Source organism: Notamacropus eugenii, chromosome 1 (genome assembly GCF_028372415.1).
Source record: "Notamacropus eugenii isolate mMacEug1 chromosome 1, mMacEug1.pri_v2, whole genome shotgun sequence".
Classification (NCBI taxonomy): domain Eukaryota; kingdom Metazoa; phylum Chordata; class Mammalia; order Diprotodontia; family Macropodidae; genus Notamacropus; species Notamacropus eugenii.
The window spans coordinates 156,728,854-156,736,587 of record NC_092872.1 but is presented as its reverse complement, the minus strand read 5'-3'; the positions used below and the strand labels follow the sequence as shown (position 1 = coordinate 156,736,587).

At 38.8% G+C, this 7,734-nt stretch overlaps 1 long non-coding RNA gene across 1 annotated transcript; it reads right to left on the bottom strand.

Annotated features, from left to right (window-relative positions):
• Positions 1-525: 525 nt before the first annotated feature.
• On the bottom strand, positions 526-3,103 carry LOC140524210 (uncharacterized). Its single transcript, XR_011973611.1, has 3 exons — positions 3,033-3,103; positions 2,038-2,229; positions 526-645 (listed from the first exon to the last, which is right to left on the bottom strand). It is a non-coding gene; the product is annotated as an uncharacterized lncRNA (long non-coding RNA).
• Positions 3,104-7,734: the final 4,631 nt, after the last annotated feature.

The window sequence follows — 7,734 nt, the reverse complement described above, 5'->3', positions numbered from 1 at the left end:
CTTTCCACTTTACTACACTATCTGATAAATATCTTTGTTGTGATTTTTTACTGATTGTAATTAACAAGAATTTTTTTTGGTCAAGACATGATTTCATTAGTGCACAAAGTTTCCAATGCAGAAATTCCCTCTCTTTAATGCACATAGGCAACCATTCTACAAGGGTTTATTTTAAAGAGCTATTTGAGGCATGGAGGGGATATATAATTTAGGTTATATAGCAAGTATATATATATATATATATATGTATATATGTGTTATACGCATACATACACACGCACATATATCTCAGAGGTAGAAACTTGAAGCTAAATCAGACTTTGTTTCAGAGATCTGTTTCTAAAACTATCTATATTCACTATATCAAGTGCTTAATTTAACATCAGTGGTCAGGACATATCTAACACTGTGCAATGTTTTAGAATTGAAAGAACAAAAAACCCACTAAAGCAATTCATAATAAAACACTTACTATGTGATTGCGTGCCTTCAGCTTCTCAAGACTTAGATAATGGCACAGCCTCCCCACCTTCATAGAATTATCAGGCAGTGGTAGGCTACTCTAGACTCAGGAGTTCTAATGAAGAAACCATTTGGTTTATTTAGTCAAAGTATTCGGTTTATTTACTCTCAAAGAAGGCCCACCTATAAGGAAGCAATGGAAAATAGAAAACACAACACTTTACACAATTGATATTTGACTAATGCATCCAGCAGGGTCACCAGTTATAGACTTAGCAGCTCTGAATTCAAGTCTTAGTGGCATGCGGAATGGACTTAGGACTGGGTGAAAACTGATTCTCATAGGTCAGTACTTTTCCAATCAGTCACTGTCCCATTTATTACTGGCAGGGACTTTTCATTGCCTTTTACCACTGCCAACTCCTCACTTGTGAAGCAAAGGTAAGGAAATCAATGGCAGGTCCTGGCAGGAGAGTCTGCCACCACTCTATCTTGGTATGTCTCTCTGACCTTGAGATTTTCACTTTAAATTTCCAATGACCAAAACATTCCATTCCATTCCATCTCACTTCAGCTCTTTGGCTTCCTAGTGAAAACCAACCCAAGACATTCAATCCCAGTTATAGTAGGAAAGTTCCAGGATCACAACTCAGAATTCTTCCCTTTTGAATCAGCTTAGTATACCTGACTTTTATTGTGACTTCTCAAAAACAATTTCTAGATCCAGTCCCGATACATTGGCCATGAGAAAAGTGGTTGTTAAAATAATAAACATACACATATGCAGCTATAAAATCTCTTTTCCAGTCACTATCATGGGATGATGATGACAAGATGATTAAACGTTCCATTTGGAGGATGATACCTTCAGTTTTAATGGGGAAGTAGGGAAAGGAAGGCACAAATCACAAAGTAATTATTGTCCCTCTCCATGTTGGCCATGACACTCACATGATCCCTAGGAGAGTAGCATGAACAAAATATGACAGATGCCTCAAAGGCAAGCGAAGGCTCCATGGAGAAACAGAGCCACGAATGTAGGCGTCAACATTTCTACACGGGTGCTTCCTAAAAGTTAGTATATGTTATGGATAGACATATGTTGAAATGTTGGCACATTTTTTAACAGCCAAAATGTTATGCTAACACATTCCCAGACAATTCTATGATGAGGCACCCCTTCCATAGAAAGAAATGGATGGAAACATTTTGAAAACATTTGGCTGTCCTATCAGCTTAGGGTGGGTGTGTGCATGTCTATGTGTGCATGCATGTGTTAGCATGTATAATTTAAAGAGTCCCCATAATTTAAATTGTTTCTCTTTTGCAAACACTTGGTAGTCAAACATATCCTCTCAAAAGGAAACTATTTCTTTTTTTACCATAATGAAAAATAAAGCCTTTTTTTTCTGTTGACATAAAACACTTGATTCTCCTTATCTCTCCCTGAGGATATGAACGAGTAATTAATATTCATGGAGAAAAGTAAAATTGATTACCTGGCTATATTGTTGAATCGGTGCTAGGTTTGCTTCAAAATACTATGACCTACTTACTGAGGATAGATATTCTTACCACAAAGATATTCAAACACATGGGCTTAATTTTCTCCCCAAAGTGGTTCAGTTTTACATCATCATATTCCATGTGGGGTCAGACATCACGATGAAAATTCCATATTCTTAAAATGTCGTAGCATCTCTTTCATTTCATTTTCTTCATTTCCTTCACATGACACTGTACTCCAATTTTTTGCCCTTAGGATATCTGTGTGGAATTTTCCAATTGGAGGAGGTCACTTTTTGGCTTATTACTCCCTCACTTTCTTTAAACTTTTGCTGCTTTCCAAGATCAGATGTTGACCGTATTTTTTTTTTCATTTTGAAGAGTTCTGACCTCTCCCATGAATTGAAGGGAAGATGATGAAATTTAAAACTTTCTCTCCACCCATCCCTTCCTCCATTAAAAGGAAACCATAAAAACATCACTCCAATGCAAAACTGAAGCATCACCATTCCTGTCATGTTTCCACTGGGAGGAGAAGACACAACCCAGCTTTAATCACATTCTTCCATTAAGGCAATATAAAAACAATCTGAATGTAAAAATCAAGCAATAGTCAGACATAACTTATGAATAAAATAGCCATTTAATGACATAGACTTTCTTCCAAGGATCTATTCATCCTGTTTATTTCCTTTGGGTTTCTTGGGTTTTCTGCTCTCACCTTCCACCCACCATTATAAATTTTTCCTTCTAGAAAAAAATGCTTTTAATCATGCCTTTTTCTCATAAATGTTTGCATCATATCTTCCATTTTGTCACAATATTACTCTCTAATATTTCTGCTGCCTGTTAACCGTGAAAAATTTCCTTTAAGTATTTAAGGCAAGTGGTTCGTTCTAGTTCTACTTTTCATAGATTTGCCTCACACTTGCATATCCCTGTCCATATTATAAAACTATTTAGGACCCAACAAAGTACTGAAAACTCTCTTCAATCTACTACATACTCTCTGGAGGCTACTGCAACTTTAAATCACAAGTAAGCGATCTTTATCTTTGGCTTACATAGTGGTATTAGTGGACTGTCCAGCCAGCAACTTTCATTTATTTCCTCTGGGTTTTGCTCCCCAAATGAATCATACCTTGGTTACCTTCTAAAGCTCATGTCAGGCTCTTTAATCCCAGTATCTGAAACTGAGTTGTTGCAAAACAATCCCCAGTGACTTAACAATGAAGGTTCTCACAACACAGTCCCAGTGTGAATATTAATTACTTCTTTGAAACTTCTCCAGGTAAAGTAATCCTTTGAAAGTTTCCTTGCTTTATACTCTTCCTCTGAGCATTTTTCTCTTTGTACTGGCCCTCCTTTGTTCTTCCTGAAATCTCTGAGGAAATCTCTAGGAGGTACACCAAAGCCTAAACTACACTCTACCTCCTTCAGAGTGTGATAGGGGACATCCTGGCAGTGATCTCTATATCAGAGACATTTTGTGGTCCTTGGCCACCATCCCAAACTATAACTTTCTCTGCTTGTAATAAGCTGTTATCCCTTCCGAACCTGGGCTGTTCTTGAACCTCAGCTCACTGTAGAGACAGAATGTTATAGTGGAAAGAGTGCTTGGACCCAGAGTCAGGAAATCTAGGTTTAAATCCTGCCTCTGACATTTACCAGCTGTGTGGTCATGGAAGGAAGGAAGGCATTCATAAACAACAAACTTTTAGTAAGCTCCTACTATATGCCGGAACTATGCTGAGCTCTTTACAATCATTATTTCATTTGATCTTCACAACTGCCCTCAGGAATAGGTGCTATTATTATCCCTATTTTACAGTTAAAGAAACCGAGGCAAACAGGTTAAATAACTTGCCCAGAATCACATGGCTAGTGTCTGAGGCCCAACTTGAACTCAGGTATTCGTGACTCCAAGACCAGAGTTGCTCCACTGCACCACACACCTGCTTCATAAGCAGGTCATTTAGCCTCCTTGGGTCTCATTTCCTCATTTGCCAAACGAGGATCATAATGTCTGGTGCACCTGTCATAAAGTTACTGAGCACTTTGTAAACCACAAAGTAGAATGTAAACTTCAGCACTTACTGCACCCTGTGAAAGGACATGCTGGGTTCCAACCTTTGCCATACTCTGCTGGGCTCTTGAACAAACACAAAATGATCTGGATTCTCTCAGGTTGTTTTTGAACTGCTAAATAAACATCAACACTATTAATAATAAAACAATAACAAAGGGGAATATGAGAAATTTAGAACATAGATCACGTAAATAGGTCTGGCCCAAGACAAAGACAAACATAAGCTGAGTTAGGTCTTGATTTTTTCTTTGCTTCCTCTATTCACTAACTCATCCTTGTCCTTGCAGTCAGCATGCCAAAGCATCTCTGGGCTGGATGCTAGTCCATGAGTCAGCCTTTAGCAGGGCAAAGCTTCCAGGAACAAGGAGGGGAGAGTTCACTGTACAATGACCTCATTAGACCTTATCTGAAATTCTGTGTTTGGTTCTTGGCACCACAGATGAAAAATTGATCACCTGGGTAGTGCCCAGGAAAGGGTAACCAGGTTGATGAAGGGCTTCCTTGTCATATGAAGATAAGTTAAAGAAACTTAGTATGGAGAAGAGATTTCTGTGTGTGTGTTCGTCCTTTGCTGAAGAAGACCATGCCATCAGAGAAATGGTGACATGACTTGCACTTGACTTTGTTTTGAGTGAGGGAGGGCTGTGCAGGTCACTAGCCTCACTTCTCCTCCAGAGCCATCTGAATCCAGGGACCAGATATTCATCAGGATGACTGGAGATGACTCAAGATGAGGCAATTGGGGTTAAGTGACTTGCCCAGGGTCACAGAGCTAGTGAATGCCAAGTGTCTGAGGTGAGATTTGAACTCAGGTCCTCCTGACTCCTGCATTGGTGCTCTATCCACTGTACCACCTAGCTGCCCCATGGAGAAGAGAAGGGTCAGAGGGAAGTCAAGCGTGTTAGCTGTTTTGAAGCATTTGAAAGGCTCTCATTTGGAGGAGAGATTGATCTTCTTGAACCCAGAGGACAGAACTATGAGGAGCAACAACAAAAAAAAAAAGGCAAATTAAGGTTTGATGGCAGAAAACACTTCCTAACAATTACAGCTGGAATGGGTTAACTCAAAGAGATGGTGGATGTCCATTCCATGGAAATTTTCAAGCAGAGACTGATCAACATCCTATAGTCGCAATTCCTTTTGTGTTTGGATTGGAGCACATAACCACTGAGATCCTTCCATCCCTATAATTCTGTAATTCTGTGACCACAGCCCATGATGGGTTTGGATTACCAAGACCACTAGATTCTCAGAAATTCTAGCTCCTAATATTTTAACAACAACTTATATTTGTACTTCTTAGAGGTTTACTAAATACTTCATTCTTTTGTCTGAAGCTCATTTATTCTTCACAATATTCCCATTTTTATAAATGAGGAAACAGCTGCTTCCAGAGAGAAAGTGACTTGCCTATGGGCACAGAAGTAATTGTCAAAAGTAGATCTCCAATGCAGCAGCTCTGACACTAAATTCAGTCATCTTTGCATCATTCATGCAAACTACTCTCCCTGTATTCAGGGGTGATATCCTTCCTTAAAGAAGGTCCTTCCCTATCTACAGTTCCAAGAATGCTTCATGGGTTTTATGTCTGTATAGTATAATTACCTCCACAACTCTGGATCCTTGGGAGTCACACAGTAGCCTTGCCTATTATTTTTTGTACTGGTCACTTTGCCTAAAGCAGGAAAAGTCTTGCTCTTTGACCTCTTGTTTTAGGACAACATCTGGACCAAATTCTCCCTGGTAGCCATAGTATCTCAATGCCACCTGAGAGATAGTATAGGATAATGGGAGGAAAATACTAGATGTTAGATTCCCCAATTCTCTACCTTGGGCAAAATATTTTGATATATTCAATTCAACCTCAGTTTCTTCAGATGAAAAATGAGAAAAACTAGATGATCATGAAGGTCTTGGGATTCCTCCAGAACTTTCTCCAAGGCTATCAAAATATTAGAGGCAGTTAGGTAGCCTGGCCTGGAGTCAGGAAGACTTGAATTCAAATCTGGCCTCAGACAATTACTATCAGTGGGACCATGGACAAGTCACTTAACCTCTGTCTGCCTCATTTTCCTTAATTATAAAATGGGCATCATAATAGAGAGCATCCGTACTTCCCAGGGTTGTTGTGAGGATTAAATAGATAATTATTTGTAAAATGTTTGGCACAGTGTCTAGCACATAGATAGGCATTTAATAAATCCTCACTTTCTTCTTTTTTTAAAGTCTCTACCAGCTAACAGACCTTTCACTAAGTTTCTCTTACCTAGAGGCACCCCTCAGTTGGCTTTAATTATCAGCTCTTTTACTGAGTTTAGATGAGGCAGTGGAAAGAACCTTGGGTTTGAAGTTAGAAGGCCTCCGTTGGAATCCCAGCCCTGAGTGCTACTTTCTTCCTGTGTCACCTTAGACTAATTGCTAACCTCTCTGGGCCACAGTTTCTTCAATTGTAAAATAAAAGGAATAAACTGGATCTGGAGTTCTTAAACTGTTTTTACATCATGGACCTTTGGACCCTTTCTCAGAATAATGTTTTTAAGGAATTGAAGAAAATATTTAATTACAGTGAAAGATTAGTGAAAATAAAGATGTATTTATTTTTTCTCTCCACATTCACAGACCTCTGGAATTTATCCACAGACTTGGAAAAAAATAATATTTTCTTTTTCCCAATTAACATAAAAACAATTTTTAGCATTCATTTTGTAACACTTTGAGTTCCAAATTCTTTGCCTTCCTTTCCCCCCTCCTCCCTGAGATGGTAAGGAATTTGATATAGGTCAAATATGTGCAATTATTCAAAACATATTTCCATATTAGTCATGTTGTGAATGAAAATGCATACCAAAAAAAAAACCATAAAAAGTGAAAATAGTATACTTCAATCTGCATTCAGATTCCATCCATTCTTTCCCTGGAAGCAGACAGCATTTTTCATCATGAGTCCTTTGGAATCGCCTTGGATCATTGTATTGTGGAGAACACCTAAGAGATTCACAATGTTGCTGTTACTGTGTACAATGTTCTCCTGGTTCTGCTCACTTCACTTTGCATCAGTTCATTTAAGTCTTTCCATATCCACAGACATTTTGAAGATCCATGGTCCCTGGTTGTGATCCTCTGCTCTGGTTGGTTGGCTGTTATCCTTTAGTCTCAAAGGGGACTAAAATGACATCACTATGCTAGAGTCAAGTTATAGTGTATTCAGCTGTGGCTGATAATACCTATATGAGCTCAAAACATTCTGCCACTGATTGGTCACCAATGGTCCGTGTGAATATTTGGAGTGGATTCTCTAAATTTGCATATCTCATGGTTTTGGGGTTGTTTTGAACTACTCCAATTCTGCTTCACCCATAGAGAACAGCACCTTCTCTGATGAGGGTGCGCCATGCTGAATGGTCCTGTGCCAGTGTCTCCCATGTCACACGGTCAATTCCAAAGTTCTTAAGTCTATGACAGCTTTATGACACCTATGAATGCTTCTGCTTTTCTTGGATCATGTTATCAAATCTGCCCCTTAAACAGGTTTTCTTTGATGCTCATCACTTTGGTGTCCATTATTTTGCCAGATCCTATCAGCACGTTTACATGGTGGTTGGGGTGATGGGAAGGTGGAAGGGAAATATTTATTTTCTTTATGATTAATTTTTTTATGCACAAGTGCTACCTTCCCA